This window comes from Danio rerio, chromosome 4 (assembly GCF_052040795.2).
Source record: "Danio rerio strain M-AB ecotype USA chromosome 4, GRCz13ab, whole genome shotgun sequence".
NCBI lineage: Eukaryota > Metazoa > Chordata > Actinopteri > Cypriniformes > Danionidae > Danio > Danio rerio.
Window position 1 is genome coordinate 48,140,197 of NC_141024.2, and position 27,911 is coordinate 48,168,107.

Sequence of the window (27,911 nt, forward strand, 5' to 3'; positions counted from 1 at the left end):
ATCGCCTAGCAATTGGCTCCTGGATCCAGAATATTTTAAATCCACCAGCAAAAGGTAGTAAAGCAGCTGTAGGGACTCAGTAATATTCTAAGTTAAAAATCAGCAGGTTGGAAGCCTCATTGTGCCCCCCTCATCTCCTTCTTAATTAATTATCTTAATTCCAATACACTCTTCTTTCCCCCTTTATAAAACAAAGGATGTGTTGTCGCCACTGGTTACTGAGTAATGGCCTATTGGGGAAATCTGGCCATTTTGCCCCTCACATGACTACATGAATTAACTCCTACACCCAAAGAAAGAAAAAATATATATGTGTGTCTCTCTGGGTGCGTGATCTCCCACCCCTTTTCCTGTCCAGAGTAAATAGCTCCCTTATTGTCTCGGCGCAAAAGCCTAAGCGATCTTCGGACATTTCACATTTAAAAGTGTGTTTTGCTTTAATGTTTGATTGCTAATAGTTGTGTATGTTTTACTATGTATTTAGGCAAGTGTATTCACTATAGACCAATTATCATGTTTGTAAACATTCAGGATGCGCGCGCAGGGAGGTGGCAGAAAGCAACCGGGAGCCCTAGCATTTACAGCAAGGGAATGACATCAGATGCGGTGCAGAGTTTGTTGTTGTCTTAAAAATAACATATATTACTTACATATTATATATATATATTGTTTACATAATGCTTACAGCATATTATAACAGCTTGTCACCCAGTGACAAGCACAGTGATTCAGCAAAATTAACGTTAAAGTGAGCGGCGTTCATCTGACAGCTCCATTTGCGATAGCACCCTCCCAATGGATATTGGATAAGACAAAATGACTGAGCATTCAGCCCGAAATATACAATCTCAATGAAGCCAGTGATTTTAGAAGAGAGAAGTTAAAGGTCTACAAGTCTTTGGATGGCAACAATTTTGTTCTTTGTGGTCATGTGCAAGAAATGCTCCATGATGACCAGATTCAAGAGCTAAACACCGCCTAGCCAAAGACAAGGAAACAAGACGGAGCTAACGTTATGAGGCCTGGGTAATTAATCACCAACACGCAAAAAGACTGCATTCTGACAGTGAACTTCACCTGTACGGCAGGGTATGTAAACCTACACATAAAGGTAAAGTTGGTTTTATATTCGCACATTCAGACTTTCTCCTTAATAATATAATTTCATAAAAATATTATTTGCAAACTCTAAATAGCAAAATTATATTAGCAGCAGCCAATGACTATCAAAATACAACATTGTTCACAGTCAAATAAACAGTGTTAATGTTGTTTTCAAGTCAAACTTGCAGGTTTTTCAGACTGAATATTCAAAGTGCCGTGGTAAACAATATAGGGAGAGTGTCACAAGTTGTCACTAAATGAATGTGTGAATATAAAACTAAGTTTACCTTAATAAATGTAACCTTAATTTCACGTTTCATTCTTAGCATTCAGTATCAGCAGTTTAATTAACCACATGTAACTGTTTTTGCTGAAATCATTTCTGGAATCAAAAATGAGTGATGATTATGATTCAGCATAGCGTGAGCTTACCTGATATGACATGAGAACTGCAGAGTCCAGCATTTCTAATTAGCTCCTCACTTCATTCAGCTCCCTTTTAGCCAAAGACGTCTGTCGGTATTAAAGCAGTGTGTGGTGTATGGTAAAAGTTAAGTTTTCTATTTTTGGACTCGAATTCAGGATCCTACCGCAAAACACGACATCTTTCCCACTGTAGCCTGTCTGTTTTTCTGCAACCGGGGACCCGTGTGACGTCATGTGTGACGTAGGTTGGTAATTGGTCTATAGGGTGCATGTAAATGAAACGTTGTAGCATGTGTAACGCATGTAATTAACTGTATTTAATAAAAGCTGTGATGTCTGGTGTCAAACTGAAGCTATAAGGCTTAAATGGAACATTAGTCTAAATGATAAACTGTATCTGCAGATATTAGTTAATTACAGAGCTTCATTGAAGTTTTGATAACAGTCAGTAAAGTTTTATGCCTAAGCGTGATCAGGGGTCTCTCACTCCAGGGGCGTAGACAACCAGGGAAAAGAGAGGCGTGGTCTCGCTCAGTAGCCAAGGCTATTGGACAGTAACAGAGTGGGCTGGGCTGAACTCTGCCCATTCTAAAACTTTATTGACGTTAACTTTTTTACGTCAGTAAAACTTTTTTTGACGTCTTTTTGCTTTGGATTCACGAGGGGTTTCTACGCACAAACTTTGCGTTGCATGCTTCCCGTCAACACGCCTGCCGGACTTCACTATTGGAAGAATTACCCGTATAAAGCCTGTGTCTGTCCGCCGTTACATCACTACGGCAACGAAAACTCATTCACAAAAGCTCACGCTGCTTCTGTGTACGTTCGCGACTCGCATGAACTCAGTCTGACCCTGTTCTGCTTGTATAAACGATTTCCCATGAACACTTGGACGCAGCCCATCCAGCAATAAGGTCAGTCACTCAACTTCTCTGAACTCTGACTTCCTAAGTCTTGTAATTCTGCCAAGGAGCAGTTTATTGAAGGAATCCCCATTCCACAAACTTCTTGCGTGCTGATGTCAAACTCTCCGTCACCGGGACAGGAAGTCCCACCCTCCAGAAGACGAAGGAAAACCCTCTCCAACGAAGGACATCCCAGCCAAGTCAACTTGCTGCAACCATTCAGCTTGCCGGGGTTTCCCTTAACCAGCTGACGGGTGAGACTGGTCCTCAAAACGCAAGTATACACAAACCAACTTTCCACACCTTGCTGAAGCTGGTGTTAAATTTAAGCAGTAAACCTTAGTCAGATTCTCTGCTTGGTGGTTTTCTCAGGTTGCAATGCTAAGAACTTAGCAAGTGCGAGACGTTTGGGACTCTTAGTTGTTCATCCTCAGTTATTCACTCATTCCTGAACTATGTGTGTGTGTATCTGTATGTTTGTCTGTTTTACGTAGAGTAGTATACTGTGTGTGTAGCTTAATAAACTTGTGTTTCATTTTAAGATCCTTGTTGAAGTTTCTTAGTTACTGCGTCAGCTATATGGTCTTGCTACCTCGCTTGTGTAAATACTGAAATCCTGATTTATATTATTATTGTTGGCCACGTAATAATATAACATAGATTTACTAAAGATAAAGTTACGCTGCTTACTTCTGTTAGGGTGGACCAATAAATGACGCAAGTGTACATGCTAACCTATTTCTGACTGTGAGCCAGTCATTTGAATCTTCTGATTTGAATCCCAGAGAATTAATTTGAATTAATTCAAACTTATGAGCTTATTCTTAGAGTACGGGACATATTAAATGGTCTGGATTCTTACAGTTGTTACAACGTTTTGGTGGGTCTCAGAATTGCCAAGATTTGGATCTTATTTTAATGCTAGGAAATTTAAAATAAGAGACTGACTTGTGCTTCTATTACCACAATATGACTGTGGACACACTATACTACACACAGATCTGTCCAAACTGCTTACCACAGATGATTTTCATTATAGGTGACCTTTAAAGGGAGATTTCACCCCAACATTTACCCAAACATTAGCCTCAAGTAGTTCCAAACCTTTATGAGCTTCTTAATTCTGTTGAACACAAAAGATTTTTAAGATGAAAAACATCAGCCTTTGACCTTTATAAGTCAATAGCCCCTTTCACAGATACAGACCTTTCTTGAAAATTACTGGCAATTTTCCGGAAAGATTGTATGTGTGAACAGGTCCTTTTTGAAAATAGCGGTAAATTCGTTCTGGCTATTTTCTGGAAAGTGGAGTTGTAACCTGTGTGAATGCAGAAGGAAGATTGCTGGAAAGAGCGCGTGCACGTCTAGAACATGCTGACGTGAGACATCTGCTTTAGCCAATCAGAACAGTCAGACGCATTCACGTTTATGAGAATAAAAGCCTTTGAATATTTTTCCAGACACATTTAGCTGCTAGAAGTTAGTCAGATAATGTTTATATGTTCTTCTTAATGCCAACTGTGTAAATAATCATCGATAAAATTCTTATGATAAACCGTTGTTTGTTTACCTTCAAGCTTTGCATGTGCCCGTGAAACAGCCCATGAGCACACACACATAGCATGTACATCTCGACATGCGAAAGTGATCCTCCATATGTTTTTACCGAAGTTGTCCACAATACTGATCATCCACAGAGTTTGTAATGTAGTCAAATGTTTACAAATACAAGCGCAGCCGTTTAAAGCTCAATTGTGGTGAATGATGTCAAAATTTACCGGTATTTTGGACTGGAACTTTTCCAGATGAATTTTCTGGAAAAATTCCGAAGCGTCCTCGCCTGTGTGAACAACGCTTTTTTGAATATACCGTTAAGTCGTTCTGGAAATTTTACATATATTTACCGGTATCACTGTGTGAAAGGTTCTAATGATTACAGGTTTCCATCTTTCATCAAAATATTTTATTTCATGTTCAACAGGAGAAAGAAACTTTCAGAAAAGTTTACAACCACTTGAGGGAAAGTAAATGAGCAAACTTTCATTGTTGGGTAAACTATGCCTTAAACTACCACTGCCGATACATTCATCTGAATAATATTAAAAACAATCTGAAATATTAAATAATAAGCAATTATTCACAGCATTTTGAAGTGCTGACAAAAATAATACTGTACACATTCATTAACATGATATATTGTTTTAATTAATATCAGCAAATGTCAATTTCTTAGATGAAAGAAGCACTTTGACTTACAGAGCTCTTTTGGAGGATTTGATGACTGCTGATAGTCTGATGAGACACTCGTCTGATCTCTGGAATTTCTGAAGCTCAAACTCTTCCAGCTCCTCCTCTGAGGTCAACAACACAAAGACCAGAGCAGACCACTGGGCAGGTGAAAGATCAGCATATGACAGACTTCCTCTACTGAGGTGAGACTGAATGTCTTCCAGCAGAGTTTGGTCGTTCAGTTCATTCAGACAGTAGAACAGATTGATGGATCTCTCTGGAGACAGATTCCCTTCAAGTTTCTGCTTGATGTAGGCAATTATTTTCTTTTTGCTCTGGTCTCTGTCATCCTGCTGTGTCAACAGGCCTCGTAAGAGTTGGTAATTAGACTGGAGTGACAGACCGAGAAGGAAGCGAAGGTAAAGGTCCAGATGTCCATTCTCACTTTCCAGAGCCTTGTCCACTGCTGTCTTCAGCAAATCAATCATGCCTTTATTTCTGCTTTTTTTCTGCTTGTGTCTTGTCTCTGTCTAGAATCAGATGTTGATAAAGCGCTGCAATGAACTCCTGAATGCTCAAGTGAAGAAAGCAGTACATGGTACCAAGAATGATTCCCGTCTCCTCCCTAAAGATCTGGGTACACATGCCTGAGTACACCGATGCCTTATAGACATCAATGCCACAGTCTTTCAGATCGCTCTCATAGAAGATCACATTGTTTCTGTCCAGCTGCTGGAAGGCCAGTTTCCCCAGTGAAAGGATGAGGTTTAGATCCCAGGAGACATCTGCTGTGTTTTCTCCATCATACTTTCTTCTGCTCTGCTGGATCTGAAAGCGGAGAAAGTGTGTGTACATCTGTGTCAGAGTCTTGGGAGATTCCTGCAGTGTTTCAGCATGAGCCCTGTGTTTCAGTTTCAGTATGTTCTGGAGAACAGTGGCTGAAATCCAGCAGAAGACTGGGATGTGGCACATAATAAAGAGACTCTTTGACTGTTTAATGTGATCAATGATTTCTCTGGCCTGATTCTGATCTGTGAGTCTCTTTCTGAAGTACTCCTCCTTTTGGGCATCATTGAATCCTCGTATCTCTGTCAGCCGGTCGATACAGTCAGCAGGAATCTTACTGGCAGCTGCTGGTCTGCTGGTGATCCAGATGAGAGCAGAAGGAAGCAGATTTCCCTTGATGAGGTTCGTCAGGAGAACATCCAGAGAGACTGCTGAAGATACATCACGACACGTCTCATTACCAGCAAAGTTCAGAGAAAGACGACATTCATCCAATCCATCAAGGATGAACAGGACTTTGAATCGTGTGCTTCTTGTAAGGTTCAGTCCTTTAGTCTCTGGGAAAAACTGAGTTATGAGGTCTTTTAAACTTTGTCTTTCTTTCTCCTTTAAGTTCATCTCTCTGAATGGAAGAGGAAATATGAAGCTGATGTCTTGATTTTCTTTCCCTTCAGCCCAATCCAGAACAAACTTTTGCACAGAGACTGATTTCCCGATGCCAGCAACTCCTTTTGTCAGGACAGTTCTGATCTGCTCGTCTTGTTCAGCTGCTTCAAACAAATGTTTGCATTTAACCTGTATCTCTAGTGACTGATGACGTCTGGAAGCAGCTTCAATCTGTCTGATCTCATGTTCAGTGTTGACCTGTTCACTCGCACCCTGAGTGATATAGAGATCTGTGTAGATCTTATTCAGAAGTGTGGAGTCTCCTTGCTGAGCAATTCCTTCAAACACACTTTGATATTTCTTCTTCAGGCTACATTTAAGCTGATTAATGAAGAACAGCTCGCCTAAACACAGGAGCAAAGAAACAGAGAGATTTAGTCTTGACTTATTTGTAAGTGACAGTCTGACAGATTGAGATGAGTAGGGTCAGACAGAACTTTCAGACATTTTTTGCTATTTCTGAGGAGAATTGTGTAGTATTATAACTTAAAAACTTAATATATGAAAAAAAACCTTTTTAACTTATAAAATAATAATATTTAATAATATTTAATGTTTTCAATACAAATCCAATTAGATCCACTTAATTGACAAAAACAAAGCACAAGTCTCTCATATAATATATTTATTAAAATATTTTACAAACTGTACTGTAAATAAATCAAATGAACATTGGTCAACAATATTACTGAAATTAAATAAAAAATTAATGAATATAATTATACACACATTTACACAGGTAAATAAATAGTCTCAATGATGGACTAAAACATCTGTGGAAATCTGCAGGTTTTGTCTGGGTCTATTCATGAGTCTCTTACCCTGGAGAGTATCAGCAGCTTGATCTTGCTTCATCTCTCTCAGGAAGAAGAGTGTGAGATCAAGAGCTGCTTCTGTGATACTGCTTCTGTCCTCATTAAACTCCTTTACAAACTCTTGTCTGTTTGCTTCTTGTAAGATTTTCTTACATTTCTCCAGTTCATTCTTCAGAAATTTGATCATTTTACTCTCAAGATTCTATGATTGAAGAAAAAAGAAGAACAACTTTTGAAGTGGATTTTATACTCTTTAAAGTGTGAAGTTAATATATATATTCAAATTGTATGTATATAATCTGCTTGTAGACTTGCATACCATTAGAAGCATTACCATATCACAAGAACTGGATAAGTTATATAGTTACCAGGTTTGGGTGAGGGGTTAATCTAGGTGGAAATTGAGGTCAGGGATTAACCTAGGTGGAATTTGTGTGACATATGTAGAAATAAGGGAAAAACAGATGACAGAGGTGGAATTTGGAGTCAAGGGTTAAACTAGGAGGGATCTTGTGTGACATATGTACAACAAAGGAAAAAACAGAGTATTTAAGGAGGGCAGAAGATGAGTGACACAGAATTTTTCAGACAGAGATGCTACTGGGGGTCTCCTGAAAGTTCTCCTTTGTTGTCGACAATAAAGTATATTCTTCTGATATTCATAACCTCCAGACTGAGTTTGATTTAGTAAGAGAAAAACCAAGAAAACCACTACATTTGGCGTCCCTGGGTGGGCTGGAAAGAAGCAGGACTGGTGTTACTGTGCATGCTGGACTGGAGAGAAAACACAAATATGTGGCTACAATAAAAAACAGTAAGCGATTTTATGCTTATTAGTTTGTGTTTTTTCTGCCAGGACCTGCTTGTACAGGTAAATACACTTGAACTGTTTCTCCAGCTTTAAAGAATTAAAAGTAAATGTAAAAAAAGATATTAAAGAAAAAAGGGGTTTTGAATAACAGAAGAAAAAGAATTTGCATGCAAATGATCTGTGTTTTCCTAAGTGGGCCTTGATGGATAGGATAAACATTAACTAGTAACTGTTACCCAGATTTGGGAAATTATTAATTAAATAAGATATGCATAGAGCATTTATAAGTTTTAAGAGAGAGTCTTAATGTGTGGTGACAGTTAAGAGATTAAAGCAGAGTGAGGTATGCAAATGATCTGTGTTTTCCTAAGTGGGCCTTGATGGATAGGATAAACATTAACTAGTAACTGTTACCCAGATTTGGGAAATTATTAATGATGTAAGATATGCATAGAGCATTTATAAGTTTTAAGAGAGAGTCCTTAATGTGGGGTAACAGTTAAGAGATTAAAGCAGATTAAAGTAGAGAGATGCCCGCAAAAGACCTACGATACCGCTTTGTTTGAGGAGATAAACAAAGGGCTGCATGGGTAGGCAAGGAACCTGTGGTTACCGCTCTAAGGTTAGAGGCTGCTCGGACAGGTCACTCAAGAGGAGTGTAGTGAAGAGTATTTATTTAATTGTAGTGTTTGTGTATTTGCTGCTTCAGGTTGTGGCAAAATAGTCCACATTGGTGTGCAGAGAAGACTGCCCTTCTCCTCCTCGACTGGAATGAGGATCGGGGATGCAGCTCCTGTTACACTGAGTGGAGGAGAGGAGTGAATGAAAAGAGGAAAAGTAATAAAATTAGAAGTTTGAATGCGTTTAAAAGTATGTTTTCAATAAGAAGTAGGTTAAAATAATGATTATAGTAGATTATATAAAAGGAGGGCTGCATATTTGTGGTGTGAATTAAAGAGCAAGAAGAAAAGTAATTGATGTAGTTTAAGAGAAGAGATTATAATATAAAGGAGTCTCCTAAATTAAAACTAATGGAACATGTTGCATTTGAAAGACACAGAGTGAAAAGGCAGAAGAATATACTAAAACATTTTTCTGAAATTATCTTTATGTTTTAAGTTTGAATATGTTAAAAAGAACAATAGGCAGAGTGAACTTAAATTCCTGACATAGCAATAGGTGAAAGACAGTCTGCTCCAGGATGGGGGTAAGAGAGAGATTTATGGTGTCCATGTGTGAACAATAGATTGCCTATTTACAACACTAGGGAAACAGAGAAGAGGAGAGTTAATGAGAGGAGATCAAACTATAGATGAAATAATGACATAGACTTTAACATAAATGTGGATAGAATATAAGTTATTACTGAATAGATATAATATAAAGTAGTATAGTAAGATAAATGAAATGAGGAAATACTAATAATAGAGTTATATTATATAAAAAAGAGTTTGAAACTACTAATGAAAAAGAATAAATGAAGCCATAGTGATCAATATATAGAGAGATAAAGGAAGTATGGAGTAAAAGAATGTATTAATAAACAAATAGATTTACTAAATATGTATGAATAAATAACATATATGTTAGTTCTTTGATTGAGAATAAAATTTAAAAGGAAAACTTGAAAAATGAACATTGATTAATTGAAGATTTAATTATAAAATGTGTAACAAAATAAGCTTTAAAATGTATAAGAAAACCTAAGAGCTAAAAACTCAAATTACCGAAGAAAAAATAATAAAATAGAAATAGAAAAAATAAATAAGTCCACTGTTTCAAGGATAAAATTAGATGTTTAAAATATGCTTACAATATAGGTACATTGAACAGATAAGATAAAAAGTAAAAAGCAGTAACAATCTGAAGAAATTTTTCTCAAAGTCAGCTACATAATGTGCATGTGTACATAATGTAATCTGAGCCATCATCTATTTGTAGTAAAGTGATTCAGATGAAAATCATAGACACTAGGTAAATGTTAAAGAATGTGTTAGAGTGAGTTAAAAAATAAATTTTAAAGTTTATGCAGTAAGAAGCTAAACTGATAAGTATGCTTTGCACTTCAAAAATGAAAAATGCTTTTAGTAAATAAATATGTGAATTTAATTAATAATATTAACTTTGAGCTATAGCAGTAATGATTTTGAACAGTTATACCAGATATTGGGCCACCATGTAATATTGTTGAATTAAACCAGGTATGGAAAAACAGATATGGAAATAAAAAATGCAATACTAAAATATGTGACAGAGAAAATAAAAGATAAGATAATGACAAATGGCAAACAGAAGAAACATTTGATGCAAGCAGTGAGAAAATAGAAACTGAGTATAGAAAATGTTAGGGAAATTAAAATACGATGTAAAAATGACCGGTCTGTAGAGAAACACTAGCATAGATGAGGAGAAATGTAAAATAAGCATAATATGGAGCTAAAGAAATTAATTAGAATAACACTAAAGAAATAGAAAATTAAACATATTTACATATGATAAAATGATTATGAATTAGAGAAAAATAAACTGTTAAAACCGTAAAGAGGAGAAAATTGATGAGAGGAGTCTTCATTTGATGGAAAAAAAAATGGGAAAGAAGGAAAGACTTTTATAGGTTATGAGCTAAATTCCATATATTACTTAAAAGGACATAGGGATGGACTTTGGGGGACTGTGGTCTCTTACCTACCAGACATCTCTGAGTGCACTGGCAAATGGAAAAGGTGTTTGAAAAACACAATGGACAAACTGTTGGCTGTGGACATTTGTGAAAGCAGTGAGGCAGGCACTGCATGCCCAGGAATTACTGAGGACTGGAAAGGCTACTTATGTTCAGAGACACTAAAAAGAGGCAAACAAGCTAATGATGAACTGATCAAAGAGAAAAAGTGCTCCACCAGAACTTTAAATCAGCTCAATGAAAGAAAAGAAGCCAGCACTAAGAGAGAAGGGGGAAACACTGTGCCCTGATATGGACACCACAGAAAAGACTGCACCAATCTATGAACCAGTTGTCTTCTCGGTGTGAGGAGGGGGAGTCTGGCAGTCCATCTCAAAGAAGTCGACCTATAGTCCAAATTGAGAACAATGTGACCACTCAGAGGGCAAAATAAGAGCAAAAGTTTAGCTACTCATTCTTGTATCAAATCAGACTCCTATCAATATGATAAAAAGAAAAGTATCATGTAAACTGTAAGAAAAGTCTAAGATGATAATGTACGATGAAACTTTAAATGTGTAATGTTGAAATGATAACTTATGAAGAATGTTAAATTATTTTGGTTCATTTTCATAGGTTAACTCAGAGATTATTGAACATAAGAGGATAAATTATAATGCATGGTGGTGATAAAAAAAAGATAATAAAAGACAGTTTTTGATAAATGAAAAAAATAATAATTTGGGTTAGAAGTTGATGGAGTTAAGTATTTAAGTTAAAATTAGGGAAAACTTATTTTGAGTAAACTAAACCAATATTTGAGAGAAAAATTATGTCAGAGATTAAGACAGAAAAGTGATTTATACTTGAAAAGAATGAAAAAAAAAAGTTAAATGAATTCACGGTACTGAATGGGTCAAAGAGTAACAATTTTAAATGTACTAAAATAATATATGAAAGAGAAAAGTGTTTAAAAACAGAAAACACATGGTTTTACAAATGTGAAGAAATAATTAAAAGCAAAAAAGAATTAAGGACTAAAGGAGAAAAATCAGATCAGCTAGAGAGGAACCTATAAAGAAATCCAGTGATTTTTCAGTCAACTGATAAAAAATTACAACAAAAGTTTATGAATAACCATTTTGATGTGAGAGCAGGAAGGAATTAGGAGCTGAAAATGCTGATTAATATAAAATGCAAAATAAGAAATTATTTAGGCAAATGTCAAATTTTAATAATGATTAACAGTTCAGGACATAAAGGTAGACAAAATTAACCAGCATAGGGTGGATTAATTAAAAAAATAAATCAGATGCAGGTCTGTTATATGCTGGAATAGGCATTATTGAAGCTTTTGAGAACACAGCAGACAAAAATAGATGTTGTAAAGTTTATGATTTAAGAAAAGTCAGTGATAGAGAATTTCTTAGCTGAGGTTCCTAACACGCACTGTACTTAATTTTTTTAGTTTGGATGCCAAATATGTTAAAGTAATTAATTGATTTCTGTTTAGGTTATTATCAGAGGAGGGTAGACACTTGGTTACACTTAAAGTAAATAGGCTGATTTACATAGTTACATACATTAGAATGCATAAAAGGATTTAGAATATTTCGTGATGGATATTGTAATGTGTAGGATTTAGTTATCTGCAGGTACATCTAGCTCAAGCTAAGTAAAAGACAGAAATAAAACTTTTTTAAAAAGGTTTAGTGTTAACAAGATTCTGTGTCTAATCCAGATGCAATATTAACTGTTAAGATGATAAATAAGAAATTGATTTTACATTAAAGAAAATAAGGTAGCAGGTCTAACACTAGTATAGAGTCACAACCTCAATTAGATGATAGTGCAAATTAAACAACATACTAGTATCTATAAGCAACATATGTAGAATTAGAGATGAAAGAAAAAGACAAATATGATTTTTGTAATAGGAAGTACAGATTGTTGATACAACAGCATTTCATTAGATTGGCATTTGAGATGTACATGGTTTGAATCATGGGTGTAGTGGTAAAGAAAATTGAGCAGCAAGGATAATAATTTCCTTTTTGAATGCAGTCATTAGTTAATGGTTGTACACATGTGACATTTGTGCCAAGTAGAATGTGAGTAGAGAAACAACAATAGATCTAATTGGTTATTCAAGAACTTGATTGTGGATGTTGTGAAATGATAAAATTAGCTTAGGGCAAGAGATACAAGTTTTTTGGGCATGATAGTTGTGGTAGATGAGTGAGGGTAATTCCATCAGCAGAGCAGGGAAGAAGAAACAGTTACTATATGTAAGACAAGAGAAGAAAGTCTCCTATTTGGAATACCTTCAGAAATAAGTTTAATGTGTCTGCATTTAAAAATAAATTAGAGTAATGAAAGTCAATTAAAGTGAATAAAGGTAATTAAGTAAATAAATAAGTGGATATGTAATTCAATGAATAGATAAGTAAATGTTTTGATAAAATATTGGAAAAAATATATATATAAAAATTAAGCAATTACACATAATTGTAAGAAATGATTGAAAGAGCTGAAGATGATCCCTCAAGGCCTAGTTTAACAAAATATGTTAAAATAATAAACTCGACTGGATTGATTTGTTACCTTTTGCATTAATACGTGATTGCATGGAAATTGACAGAAACAAGCAACTAACATTGCATGAAATACTATTGGGTCAACCCTTGCATGTAATCTCGTATATAACTTCGCATATAACCGTTTGGAATGTTTGGAGAACATTTCTAATGCATTGGAAAGAAGTTTGGTCTTTTATGAGGAAACTAACTGTCATGTGCAAAGTGATATCTGTACAGGAAACCAGAAAGGAGCAGAAGCAGGAGATTAATCAGGTGATCGAGTGTATCTGAGCATGTCTGGATAAAGTGGGGTGAGCTTAGTAGAAAAGGACCATATCAGAATGATCGGACAAATCCAACAGCTGTCAAAGGGGGATGCCATCAACTGGATACCATCGGGACCACAGCACAAGACAGCCAAAAGAAAAAGCTCCAGCAAGAGAAAGCTAACAGGAAACAGAGGAGGCAGAAAATCCCAAAGCTCAAACCAACGAATTGCAAAATGTGGCAGAAGGAGTTGATCAGAACAGTTAAAAGAGTAATTCTGATTATATACCTGAGTGAAATATACAGAAGGTGACACAAGTTCAAGTGATGATAATCACCACAACTTCAGGTTACAGAATCTCAACATAAAGTCTCTATCAACACTTTTTAAGGCCAGAACGAAACAAAGAATGCTCGCAAGTATGTGCCAGATTTAGGGTCAAAAAGATGAGCTAGTGCTAAAAATTTTGATAGTTTAAAAGAAGAGAATGATGAAGAGGATCCATGCCTTGGGTGTTAAGTGCTAGACAACCTCTACCCCAAAACGGCGGCTCTCTACGATACGCAAAGTATCTGGGCTGAAGATCAACGTACTCTACTGATTATGTTTTGTGGGTGTTAGATTAGAATATTGTGTTGTGACCATAGATTGTGCATGTTTATTTTTTGTTTTAGTTTTATTCTTTACTGTATGTTAAATAACCATGACCCCCAGAAGCCAATGTATAACCACCTGTATGCTTAAAACATTACCTCTTATGATAACAACAAAATAGAATCGAGTCTTTTACTGTGTCCTCGTCAATAGTGGGCGTAGAAGTTTGGCTCGATTTTATTCCAAAGTGAAATTACATGATCTGGTCATTTGTAATAATACTGTGACATATATTTGTCATTAGGTAGTATGGCTAAGGGCTAGATCATGGAGTTGCACTATGGGCCAAAAGCAAAAATATTAAAACTTAAAGTCTTAAGAGGAGGGATTATATGAAGTGGATTTTATACTCTTTAAAGTGTGAAGTTAATATATATATTCAAATTGTATGTGTATAATCTGCTTGTAGACTTGCATACCATTAGAAGCATTACCATATCACAAGAACTGGATAAGTTATATAGTTACCAGGTTTGGGTCAGGGGTTAACCTAGGTGGAATTTGTGTGACATATGTAGAAATAAGGGAAAAACAGATGACAGAGGTGGAATTTGGAGTCAAAGGTTAAACTAGGAGGGATCTTGTGTGACATATGTACAACAAAGGAAAAAACTGAGTATTTAAGGAGGGCAGAAGATGAGTGACACAGAATTTTTCAGACAGAGATGCTACTGGGCGTCTCCTGAAAGTTCTCCTTTGTTGTCGACAATAAAGTATATTCTTCTGATATTCATAACCTCCAGACTGAGTTTGATTTAGTAAGAGAAAAAACAAGAAAACCACTACACTTTTAACCAAAACATTCATTCACACACAGTTGTTCATCCACAACCTACTCAATAAATGAAAGTATATTATAATACATTATACTATGAGTCTGTAGAATGCTTGATTCTGATTAGCTGATGAATATTAAAAGGTTATTTTCAGATAAACACACAGTTGAAGTACATCCAAGCAGGTTTTGAGCACATTACATTTAAGGGGTTCACACACTGGATGAGGAGCTCAGCGCTGCAACATGGGTGCACATGACAGCTGGAAGTATTACACACCAGACGCACACATTCACATTATTAAAAATAAAACTATTTAGATGGCGGTCCTGTGGCGCAACAGAAATATGAAGTGTCCTGCGTCATAGCAACCCAGCCAGCAATGACATGTGGGGCACGGATGGGTTAACTACGGATTCTATGGGAACTGTGGGGGCATGGGCTTTGGCTGGGTGAAATCAGCGGATCCTATGAAGGTTTTGTAGTACGAGTCCCACATAGGAAGCCCATATGAGCTGATTACATGGGTCCCATAAGGGACACGCATGGGCCAAGTGGGCATGGGTTTGGTCTGGGAACACGTATATGGGCCTTGCATGACATATTTATGGATCAAGTGGGCATGGGTTTAAACTCGTAATGCACATTAGGGTGCTGTAGAGAATTTCTATAGGCCAAGTGGGCATGGGCTTGAACTGGGAACACAAATATGGGCCTTGCATGATTGCCCAGTTAGGACCAACATAAGATGCTTACAGAGCCCACTTTAAGCCCATATGAGCATTCAGGGTTGAATTCTGGTGCAAGCCCACTTTAAACACCTTTAGGCAGGTGGGGCTCAAATGGGTCTTTCATGAATTGCCTGGTTAAGACCCACATAAGACCCTTATAGATCCCACTTACAACCCATCTGAATTGTCCAGTTAGGACCCATGCAGTACCCTTACAGGTTCCACTTTTAGTACGTCTGGGCTTTCATGGCTGTCCCCAATGTGGATCTTGGGTGCAAGCCCATAATGGGGCCCACATTTGCTGCACATGAAGCCCTCATCTGGGCCCCACATGTCATTCCTGGCTGGGGAGGCACCCTAATAGAAATCTGTGTGTGGCAGTGCAGCGTTGTGTGGTGCCGAGAGGCGCATCCGGTGTGTGAGCCCCTTTACCCATCACTACTGCTGAATGATTTCAGATAGCTCACAGCTACAAAAGACAAAAATCACATCAAAACACAACACAGTCTTTGAGTAAGATGTTTAAGAGACTAGTCCAACACACAATGTAGTCCTGTTTTAACCAAGCCATCTGTGTTTAGACATCTATTACACTGATATATGGAGAAATGATTCTGGTCTGTTGAATTATTAGAGAATAATGCACATCTGGGACCTGTTTCAGTAAAGAGGTTGAACCAACTCTGAGTTTAAACTTGAACTCTGAGTTGATTTACTGAGAGATTGAAAACTTTGTTTCAAGTTTTCGGTTTTAGAACAACTAATCTGAGTTAGGTCAATCAACTTTGAGTAGACCAATTCAGAATTAAGCGCGCACATCGTGACTATAAAAAGGCATTATCAATGAAGCAAAGATATTACGAGTGGCAATGACAACATCTTAAAAAAAGAGATCAGCATTTCTTTCTCCAGCTGAACTTGATCTGCTCATGCGGAGTTATAGCAAATATGACCATATATTTAAAAAAGCAACACGAATGCATCAGTGAAACAGAGACAGATAGCATGGAAAAAACATAGATGCTTAAGCTAATGCGTAATTTTACATTTAAAGTATTTAAATATTTAAGTATAATAAAAAAAGTAATGTAATGTGTGACATTTATAAAACCTTTACACACGTTCCCACTTTTATACATGTTGATTAGTTTTAATAGATTTAAAAATGCACTTGTGTGTTTGCCTTTTTATTGATCACTTAAGTGATAGAGGTTGACATGACATTTAGAATGTAAGCAGAGCGTGCGAAGCAGTGGCGCAGTAGGTAGTGCTGTCGCCTCACAGCAAGAAGGTCGCTGGGTCACTGGTTCGAGCATGTTCTCCCTGACTTCGTGTGGGTTTCCTCCGGGTGCTCCGGTTTCCCTCACAGTCCAAGGACATGCGGTGCAGGTGAATTGGGTAGGCTAAATTGTCCGTAGTGTATGAGTGTGTGTGTGTGTGTGTGGATGTTTCCCAGAGATGGGTTGCAGCTGGAAGGACATCTGCTGCGTAAAACCTTGCTGGATAAGTTGGCGGTTCATTCCGCTGTGGCGACCCCGGATTAATAAAGGGACTGAGCGACAAGAAAATGAATGAATGAAAGTAAGCAGAACTAAAAGTAGTTTTTGGAAAGAATCATACGTGACTTTGTTCTTTGTGTGACTGTAATGTAGGTGTTACGTTATAGAACGTATTAATTATTTGTTTGCTAATTTTATATATATAAATATTATATATATACAGATTTGTGTTTTGTTATGCATTTGGAGCTGATGTTGTGTTGTGCGCTGTGGAGCATGCGCAGCTTTCTCTCTCTCTCTCCCCCTCCCTCTAGAGCTGCGCTTGATTGCGGTCCAGCCGTGTTGCGTGTGGGAGAGTATATAAGCTGGAGGAGAGGAACAATGGGGAGATCTTTCTGCTCGGTGCAGGTCGCAAATCTCCGTCGTCGTCGCTGCTGTTGTTCCGAGCGTCTCCTATCTCCTGCCCCAAATTGTTGGTTGACTTGGTGTGAATAGATTTCTGTTACTGACAATTTAATTATTTTCTTAAACGGCTCTCTGTGAAATGTGAATCTATTGGCTTTTCTGATTAGATACCTATTTATATATATTAGTTTTGGAGAAACAGAAGCGGTAGGTTGGGAATCGCCATTTACTTTAAAACGTTTTCTCCTGGTTTGTGGTAGCAAGGGAGAAAGGGAAGCTTGTTGTAATTTTATTTGGGGTACTTTTATTTGAGCAGGTAAGTTAGAATTATTTCCCCGCAAGTTAGCTGTCTTTTTGTTTATTATTTTGGCCTGGATTCCCTTCCGAAGAGATGCTTCTATCTTTGTTTTCTTAGTAAATAAATATTGTTACTACTTGATCAGCGTTGTGATTATTGTGAGTTGGGACAGGAGAAGGGGAAAACCCTAAATTGAGTATTTGAGTTTCTCTTTATTTATTTTTTTTACACTTGTTATTGTTCCCACCAACCCTAGACTGGTCGGGACGTAACAATTGGGGGCTCGTCCGCTCGTTAATACGATATAGTTTATTCTTTCAAATTTGCTTGGCTGTTTTTGAACTTTTTGGTAGGGGAGGAGTTAAGTCAACTTAAAATGGATTTTGATCCAATTAAGTTTTCTCTCTTGCCTACGCTAGAGGAATTTGATAGGTGTAGAAAAAAAGATTTAATTCTAATAGCGGAGTTTTTCAACTTAACAGTGTCAAAAGAACAAAAAAAGCAGGTTATAAAAGATGAGTTGTACGTCAAGTTGGTGGAGGCCGGCGTTTTGCCTAGTCGCGCTGTAGAGGGTTCCGAGCAAGAGCAGGATTTAGCATCTGATGGCGAGGCGACATCTGGTTCAGAGTCAGGGAGTATAACGGTTCAGAAGATCGATCCGATGGTCACTATTCGTTTAAAAGAATTAGAATTAGAATTAAAAAAGCAAGAAAATGAGTCTCAACTCCTGCGAATAAAAGAACTTGAAATAACCGCTGACCGTGATATCAAATTAAGAAAACTTGAGCTGGAAGCGCAAAAGATTCAGAGTACTAAACCAACACCATTACCACGCAGCAGCCGCCCTCCTTCCAGTAGCTCTGAGGCTGGGCAACAACCCGACTTCGACGTTGGTAAGTACATCAAACTTGTACCTCCATTTCGTGAAACCGAAGTAGATTCGTACTTTGTGGCTTTTGAACGAGTAGCGGCTAAATTAAAATGGCCCAAGGAAATGTGGGCATTGTTGTTACAGTGCAATCTTATTGGTAAAGCCCAGGAGATTTGTGCGGCTTTACCAATCGAAGATTCGCTGGATTATGATAAAGTGAAATTGGCTGTTTTACGAGCTTATGAATTAGTACCAGAGGCGTATCGACAGAAATTCAGGGCTTGTTCAAAGACAGCCAAGCAAACGTTTGTGGAGTTTGCGCGTGAAAAGAGAGCGTTGTTCGAGAAATGGTGCGTCTCTAACAAAACCGTAACACTCGAGGATTTGCAGGAACTGATACTGGTTGAAGAATTTAAAAACTGCTTATCAGATAATGTTGTAGTGTACCTGAACGAGCAGAAGGTCTCTAAATTGTCCGAAGCTGCAATTTTAGCAGATGAATTCGTGCTCACGCACAAAACGGTTTTTCCTGCCGTGCGCCCTCCAAGAATCGTTCAATCAGATGTGAGGGAAAAAGGAAATTATTCTTTCCGACCGGCGGCTGAAATTAATACTCCGAAACCGTCTGATAAAAAAAGGGTTTGCTTTTACTGCCTGGATCCTACCCATTTGATCTCAAATTGTAAAGCGTGGAAGCAAAAAGCTAGTAATAAACCCAAGGGGGTGGCGTTCACTTCTCTTACCTCTAGTTCGGTACAGACAACTCCGCGATCTGATCCCTCTGTGTTTAAATCATTTTTACAAACCGGTACCGTGGCACTGCCAAATAGCCATGATATTAAATCAGTGGTAATGTTAAGAGATACTGGCAGCGCTCAGTCGTTAATACGGGAAAATACCTTACCCTTTTCGTCTAAATCTTATACGGGTACTAATGTTCTCATTCGAGGAATCGAGATGGGCTGTATATCTGTCCCACTGCACAATATTCATTTACAATCTGACCTTATTACTGGTCCTGTGAGTATTGGTGTCTATTCACAACTACCAGTGGAAGGCGTAGACGTAATTTTGGGTAATGATTTGGCTGGAACAAAAGTATTTCCCTTTCCAATTGTGTCGGCAGAGCCAAATAATAGCAGTTCAGATGATGCGCTCGCGCTGTCGCACTTCAACTCTCTTTTTCCGTCTTGCGCCGTGACCCGTGCACAGAGAAAAAAATTTGAAGACGTACTTGATTTGTCTGAGTCGTTTTTATCTTTATCGCCAGAAAGCACTGAACATAAATTGTTGATTCAGCCGGAACCAGTGCAAGCTGATGCAGGCGTTAACGAAGGCGATGCTCCCTTAAAAGTAGGTAGGGAACAATTAATCGCTTTGCAGAAGTCTGATGTAACGTTGAATAAATGCATCAGTGCTGCTGCAGACAGAACGAAAATATCAGACGCGCCAGTTGGTTATTTTTGGGATGATGGTGTACTGATGCGTTGGTGGCAGCCCTCTGATAGAGAGCGGGACGGAGCTTATCAGATCGTTCTTCCTGTCGGCTACCGAACTCAAATAATGAAGTTAGCCCACGATCACATCTGCTCTGGACACCTTGGTGTTACAAAAACGTATGATCGCATTGCTCGGCATTTCTTTTGGCCGAATATGAAGTCATCCGTGTCTGCATTCGTTCGGTCTTGTCACATCTGTCAACTAGTGGGTAAACCCAACCAGACAGTTCCGCTAGCCCCTCTCCAACCCATTCCTGCGGTAGGAGAGCCTTTCGAGAGACTGATCCTTGACGTTGTTGGTCCTTTACCTCGAGCGAAGTCTGGTCACCAGTACATTCTTACCATAATGTGTACAGCCACACGCTACCCAGAAGCCGTGCCACTGCGCTCAATAACATCCAAATCGGTGATTCGAGAGCTGGTTAAATTTTGTTCAATGTTCGGGTTACCAAAAATAATTCAAACAGACAGAGGAACAAACTTTACATCGCATTTATTTAAGCAGTTGGTAAAAGAGTTGCAGGTGGAGCACGAACTGTCAAGCGCATATCACCCCGAGTCGCAAGGTGCGCTCGAGCGGTTTCATCAGACGCTCAAGACAATGCTGCGCGCGTATTGCGTCGAAACGGGCAAAGATTGGGTAGATGGATTACCTCTGTTAATGTTGGCCATCAGGAGTACTGTACAAGAGTCGTTAGGATTTAGCCCTGCTGACCTTGTATTTGGGCATGTGCCTAGAACACCAATAAAGTTGATTAGTGAGCAATTCCTTTCTAAAAGTCCCTCTCATGTGCCAATCCTGGATTATGTGAGTACATTTCGTGAGCATCTCCATAAGGTTTGGGAGGTTGCTAGAAAACATCTATCTGCTACGCAAGCTAAAATGAAGTCCAGATACGACAAGAAAAGTGTTGCTCGTAGTTTTCAGCCAGGCGATTCTGTCCTTGTATTGTTGCCCGTGCCTAGTTCTCCAATGCATGCCCGCTTTTCTGGTCCTTACGTCATTGAAAAGAAATTGAGTGATACCAACTATGCTGTACTGACTCCCGATCGGCGGCGCAAAAGCCGGGTCTGCCACATTAACATGCTAAAAGCATATGTGGATAGAGATCGTTTTGATGCGCACCCTGCCACTAAAGTGCCTGTAAAGATTGCTTTAGCTACAGATTATGTTCCCCAAACAGATGGTCTAAGTGACAAAAACATGCAAACGGGTGTAACACTTACCAATTCAACTATTCTGACCACTTTAGAGAAAAATCTCTCGTACCTGAATGATGATCACCGCAGTGATGTTATCAGACTGATTAAAATGTATCCCACTCTGTTTAACGATGTACCATCTCAGACCAACGTGCTAACCCATGACATCGATGTTGGTCAAAGCATGCCCATAAAGCAGCATGCTTACAGAGTAAACCCGAACAAGCGTCAAGTGATGAGGGAGGAGGTTAATTATTTAGTGCGTAATGGTTTTGCCGTCGCCAGTCAGAGTCCGTGGAGTTCGCCCTGCATCTTGGTGCCCAAATCTGACGGCTCGCTACGGTTTTGCACCGATTACCGTAAGGTGAATAATGTAACCAAAGGCGATTCCTTCCCTCTTCCACGCTTGGAAGATTGTGTTGATCGAGTCGGCTCCTCACGTTTTGTAACCAAGCTTGACCTCCTGAAAGGTTACTGGCAAATTAAATTGACGGAGCGCGCATCTGAGATCTCCGCGTTTGTCACTCCGGACGCATTCATGCAGTATACCGTAATGGCTTTCGGGATGCGCAACGCACCTGCCACATTCCAGCGGTTGATGCAGAAGGTTTTATTGGGTGTACAGAATTGTGAAGTCTATCTCGATGACGTAGTGGTTTATTCCATGACCTGGGAAGAACATATGGTCACACTTAATTCAGTTCTAGAGCGCTTGGCAAAAGCTTCATTGACACTAAATCTCAGCAAATGTGAATTCGCCAAAGCTGTTGTTACGTACCTTGGGAAAGTAGTTGGCCAAGGCCAAGTTAAACCTGTGAACGCTAAAGTGGAAAGTATTGTTGAATTTCCAGCACCCTCTAATAAGCGAGAGTTGAGACGCTTTTTGGGGATGACCGGATATTACCGGGGATTCTGTAAGAATTTTGCCACAGTGGTTGCGCCGCTTACTGATCTCCTGAGTACCGAACGAAAATTTGTGTGGGATGATAAATGTGAGTCCGCATTTTGCTCAGCAAAAGATTTGCTTTGTAATGCCCCAGTCTTATCAGCGCCAAATTTCACACTGCCTTTCTCTCTTCAAGTGGATGCGAGCGCTCGTGGCGCGGGTGCAGTATTAATGCAAGCTGATGACGCTGGCATTGAACACCCTGTCAGTTATTTTTCAAAGAAATTTACAAGGTGTCAGCAAAACTATAGCGTCATCGAAAAGGAAGCATTAGCCTTACTTCTAGCTCTCCAACATTTTGAAGTGTACCTAAGCTCTGGGAATACGATCGTGGTGTACACCGACCACAACCCTTTGACATTTCTCGCCCGTATGTCAAACTCAAACCAGCGCTTGATGAGATGGGCGCTTATTGTTCAAGAATTTGATTTGGACATTCGTTATAAGAAGGGTGCGGAAAATGTCATCGCTGATGCATTGTCTCGAATTTATATTGGTGACTGAATGAATTCAAATTTTCAAAATTGTTTGAGTATTTGAATTAATGTTGTAACTTTGTTTTTTTTTTTACAAAAGCAATTTTTTTTTACAAAAGTGAATTTTGTAACTAATGGTAGGGGTGTTACGTTATAGAACGTATTAATTATTTGTTTGCTAATTTTATATATATAAATATTATATATATACAGATTTGTGTTTTGTTATGCATTTGGAGCTGATGTTGTGTTGTGCGCTGTGGAGCATGCGCAGCTTTCTCTCTCTCTCTCCCCCTCCCTCTAGAGCTGCGCTTGATTGCGGTCCAGCCGTGTTGCGTGTGGGAGAGTATATAAGCTGGAGGAGAGGAACAATGGGGAGATCTTTCTGCTCGGTGCAGGTCGCAAATCTCCGTCGTCGTCGCTGCTGTTGTTCCGAGCGTCTCCTATCTCCTGCCCCAAATTGTTGGTTGACTTGGTGTGAATAGATTTCTGTTACTGACAATTTAATTATTTTCTTAAACGGCTCTCTGTGAAATGTGAATCTATTGGCTTTTCTGATTAGATACCTATTTATATATATTAGTTTTGGAGAAACAGAAGCGGTAGGTTGGGAATCGCCATTTACTTTAAAACGTTTTCTCCTGGTTTGTGGTAGCAAGGGAGAAAGGGAAGCTTGTTGTAATTTTATTTGGGGTACTTTTATTTGAGCAGGTAAGTTAGAATTATTTCCCCGCAAGTTAGCTGTCTTTTTGTTTATTATTTTGGCCTGGATTCCCTTCCGAAGAGATGCTTCTATCTTTGTTTTCTTAGTAAATAAATATTGTTACTACTTGATCAGCGTTGTGATTATTGTGAGTTGGGACAGGAGAAGGGGAAAACCCTAAATTGAGTATTTGAGTTTCTCTTTATTTATTTTTTTTACACTTGTTATTGTTCCCACCAACCCTAGACTGGTCGGGACGTAACATAGGCAATAGCAGTGTTTCCATCCAAATATATTACATAAATTTATGTGCAAAACTGAAATAACGCATAAAAGATGCGAATAAAGCAACATCCTCCATCCATATTTGTGTACATTCATAATCACAACTAAACTACAAGTTATTGTAAAACTGACAGGGAGCCAATTCTCTTTCTGTGTCTTCTGTCAACATGACTGGCAAACATGTCAGAGAAAACAGCTGAATCTTTAGGAGCAAACTCATTTAGAAAACAAATGCTCTTTATTTTAGAAATCTGTATGAAAAGAGTGCAAAGCAGAACTCTGAGCTCATCAGTCTGCTAATCACATGACGAGTATTTTAAAAGCGTTTTGTGACCATCATGAAATTACAGAATGTGTTTCTATTGGGGCCTAATTCATCATCTCCTCCCGTCTGTTTCTACTGTGCTGTTTGTCATCTCCAGTCTGCATTTCAGAAATGTGTTAAATAAGTCCCTCCCTCACCTCACGCCTCCAGTGCACATGGTAATGCTTAAGGGGGGCATAATATTGAAATATTCAATATGGGTGATATTTTAAAAATTGACATGGTTCACAAAATGATTCCAATATTATCGCTAATATTGAATGCATCACCCAGCCCTACTCATGACTAATGTACATGCATGTTTATATTCATGTGTAATATTATCTCTCATTGTTTACAATAATATTCCCTGAACTGTTTTTAAAGCACAGTTCAATATGTCTCAAAATAAGCTGCTGCATGAATAAATGAGATGATGAAGAATAATGAAGATCTGCTTATGCTTTAATGTGTCCTTTCTCCAAGAGATTTACTATTACTTTCAAAAGTCAATCCCTGCAGATAATGTGATATGAAGATACGGTATGCATATCTGGGGCAACATCTTAGAAGAAGCAGAAACATTAGATCATTCCAGAAAGACATAATAATAATAATAATAATAATAATAATAATACATTAATACATATAGAAATTGAAGCAGAAAAAGTTGCTATAACTAGAAAACAACTATTTGCTGAAATCGAAAATTCAGTGGAAATCATGAGAAATTAAGTCGTGATCACAGGAAAACAAGAGAAAAAATATATTTTAACTCATGACCCTCCATAGATTAAGACATTTTTAGTTGTGTGGTTACAAGGGTACAAGATCCAGTTCTCAAAAGTCTTGTAAACAAATATTTCTGTTTTTCATGGAGTTATTTCAGTGATTTTATGACTCAAAATTAGTTTTTTTCCCACCTGGAAGATCGACTGGAGATTGTCTGTGAAGCTCTTGTGTCTCCTGTGAGTCTCGTCTCCTGAATCTGCTGACTCATATTCATCACTGTTAACAGATAAAACTACTGTAATAATAAAGGCAAACACATACAGATACATCTTACAACACTTACAAACATAATACATGTTCTGTATACAGATATTCATTCATTTTATGCAGTGGCTGCCCTTCCAGCTGCAACCCAGTACTAGGAATCACCCATACACTCATTTTCTCTCTCTCACTCACACACACACACACACACACACATACTGGTACGGGTGGTTTATTGGGACTTTTTTCCAAAAAAAGTACCATCATGGGATATGGGGACCCACCTTTCCTTTTGTCTTACAGTTTAGTAAAATATATGAATCTTCACCATATTGCATGGGGAATAACTCTGTCTATTCAGAATTTCATTATTGTGAAAGAGTCTGGAAATATTAAGACCTGACATTCTACAACGTTGTGGGGACAGGGCAAAAGTGGGCGTTTCTGACTCAATCGTGCATTATGAGGACAGCCATGAGTGTTACAAACACACAGCAACAATCCTGCATTATGAGGACATTCCGTGTTTAACTGGACTTTACTCATACACACCGACACACATTACTAACACTGGACTATGAGGACAGTTAGTGTTTAACTGGACTTTACTCATACACACCGACACACATTAGCAACACTGGACTATGAGGACAGTTAGTGTTTAACTGGACTTTACTCATACACACCGACACACATTAGCAACACTGGACTATGAGGACAGTTAGTGTTTAACTGGACTAGCTAATGGATAGACAGACAGACAGACTGAGGGAGAGATAGATAGGTAGATAAAAAAAATCAGTAACTGTAAATCACTGTCTCAAATGCATTTATTCAACAAAGCTTTAAAAAACAGCTTAATGACAGCATTTTTAAGGGTCCTGCCCCTTAAAGTTCAACCAAAAAATGAAAACTGATTTAGGCCCAATCCCAATTCTATTTTTGTACCCCTACCCCTTCCCCTCTGCCCCTACAACCAAAAGTTAAAGGGAAGGGCTTCAGATGTACCCATAAGAATTGGGACAGCATATGCCATCGTAATTTTATGCTTCATATGAGATCAGACGATCGCAACTGCTGTAGTTTTTTCAGTTGTGTTATTTTTTGATATTTATCTTGAGGAAATCACTAAAGGCACATCATCTTATCATAATGATCTAATGTGGCAATAAGATTGTAACTGTACAGTATATATACACACAGTGGCCATATTCATCTATGTAAACACACGAAAACCACACTAACATCATAGCAGACACTGTAAACAGCTCATCACAGACACTAGACTTTTCTGGCAGGGTATTCCAGTGTCATCAAGTGTCAGAATGTTGTGGGACTGCTGCAAAGGAGTTATTATTATGGATTATAGATTGCAAATTATAGCGTAAAAAAACTATGACAATAAAACATGAACATGGTTATGAATATATTGAAACATGTTTGTTTGTCATAAAAAAATAAATAAATAAATAAAAAATAAAAAAATTCTCCTTACTTCTGGGTGCAGCTGTGGCAGGTGTATTCTGGGAAATTTTTTTACCCCTTGGTTTCAAGTGTGGACCTGAAAAATCTTTGTTCAAAGGGCTATTCACCCCTTCCCCTTAGCCCTACGCCTTCAAGCTAAAGAGAATTGGGACAGCCCTACCCCTTGACGTGAACGCGCAAAACATGGGGTAGGGGTAAGGGGAAGGACTAAGGGGGAATATTGGCATTGTGCCCTACCGTAATGCCATCCTTGGTGTACATGACATTCTTCTTTTAATTCAATTCAATTTAGCTTTATTTGTATAGCGCTTTTACAATGTAAATGGTGTCAAAGCAGCTTCACATAAATGGTCATAGTAACTGGATCAGGGTAGTTCAGTTTTTAGTGTTTAAGTTCAGTTCAGTTTAGCTCAGTTCAGTGTGATTTAAATCATTACTGAGAGTTTAAACACTGAAGAGCAAATTCATCAATGGGTAGCTCTACCAATCCCAAACCATGCAAGCTGGTGGCGACAGCGGAGAGGGAAAAAAAAAAAACTTTACCGAGGCGAGTGAAGAAAAACAACCTTGAGAGAAACCAGATTAAGTTGGGCACGACCATTTTAATTTATCCGCTGGCCAAAAGTCTTGTGCAGAGCTGCAGTCTCAGCGGTGGAGGCTGAGACTGCATTAGACACATTAAGAGTTATTTTGAATTTTTTAGCGCACTTACAAACATTATAATGGTAGTGAATTGTGACCTCTTTTAAAACTCAAAAAAGCCCAAATATCTGTTGTCAAACTATCCTATACACGTCTGGGAGGTTAACGTGTCTTGAAGCAGATCAATGGGATGATGAATCTGCCAATGTCTGTATTCTCGTTCACAAAAAGTCCAGTAGGCTAAGTTTGGGACATCTTTGATTTGTTCTTTGATTCGGTTAGGTACTTGTCACCAACGCACAAGTAGCAACTGTAGTTTATAATTCATAAAAAAAAGAAACATTTTTGTTACAAACATATTGATTTGCTTCAAAAGACATGACATGTATTGGAACGGTTTGACGATGGACAGTTGTACTTTTTTCAGTGTTCTAAAAAGGCCCACACTTCACATCCATTATAGTATTTAAGTGCCCAGAGAAAACTCAAAATAACTCTTAATGTGTTCGTCTGAACAAAGAATGTCATATACATCAGGGTGAATATATCATGAGCTAATTTTCATATTTGGATGAACCAACCCTTTCAAAGAACAGGTTTTGATTTTCTTTGTTGAAATGCACTCCAACATTTCTTTTACATCAGCAAACTCCCCTTTGTTCCTCATAATGTCACTTCAATTGTTCTTCTTTCTTTAAGAACATGGTCTTCTGCTATCTTGCATTGATCACGCTCTGCTTTTGTAGTGAGGTGTCCCTTTAAAATGTTCCATGACTGCATCCACTTTAGTGTGCTCCATAATTTTATCATAACTTTCCTTGATTTGGTGTCTGCAACAGAAAAATACAAATATACAGAAATACATATTTTTACTGACATTGTAAAAAAAA

The 27,911-nt window shown here is 38.1% G+C and overlaps 3 protein-coding genes and 1 long non-coding RNA gene across 4 annotated transcripts in view; all 4 read right to left on the reverse strand.

Annotated features, from left to right (window-relative positions):
- LOC141381647 (uncharacterized) overlaps window positions 1-27,911 on the reverse strand; it is a 751,802-nt gene that overhangs the window by 446,280 nt on the left and 277,611 nt on the right. The gene's annotated exons all lie outside the window — the stretch shown is intronic.
- LOC108183687 (uncharacterized) overlaps window positions 1-27,911 on the reverse strand; it is a 119,518-nt gene that overhangs the window by 22,510 nt on the left and 69,097 nt on the right. The gene's annotated exons all lie outside the window — the stretch shown is intronic.
- The window catches only part of LOC141381701 (NLR family CARD domain-containing protein 3), a 50,489-nt gene that overhangs the window by 4,663 nt on the left and 17,915 nt on the right, over window positions 1-27,911 (reverse strand). The window contains exons 9-11 of the long non-coding RNA XR_015483561.2: window positions 24,822-27,851; window positions 6,938-7,133; window positions 4,692-6,460 (exon numbers count right to left, since the gene is read on the reverse strand). This is a non-coding gene — a long non-coding RNA (NLR family CARD domain-containing protein 3). The remainder of the gene's footprint in view (window positions 1-4,691; window positions 6,461-6,937; window positions 7,134-24,821; window positions 27,852-27,911) is intronic.
- The window catches only part of si:dkey-261o4.8, a 38,902-nt gene continuing 36,697 nt past the window's right edge, over window positions 25,707-27,911 (reverse strand). The window contains exon 20 of the mRNA XM_088649629.1: window positions 25,707-27,851. The gene's annotated coding sequence lies outside the window, so the exon portion shown is untranslated. The remainder of the gene's footprint in view (window positions 27,852-27,911) is intronic.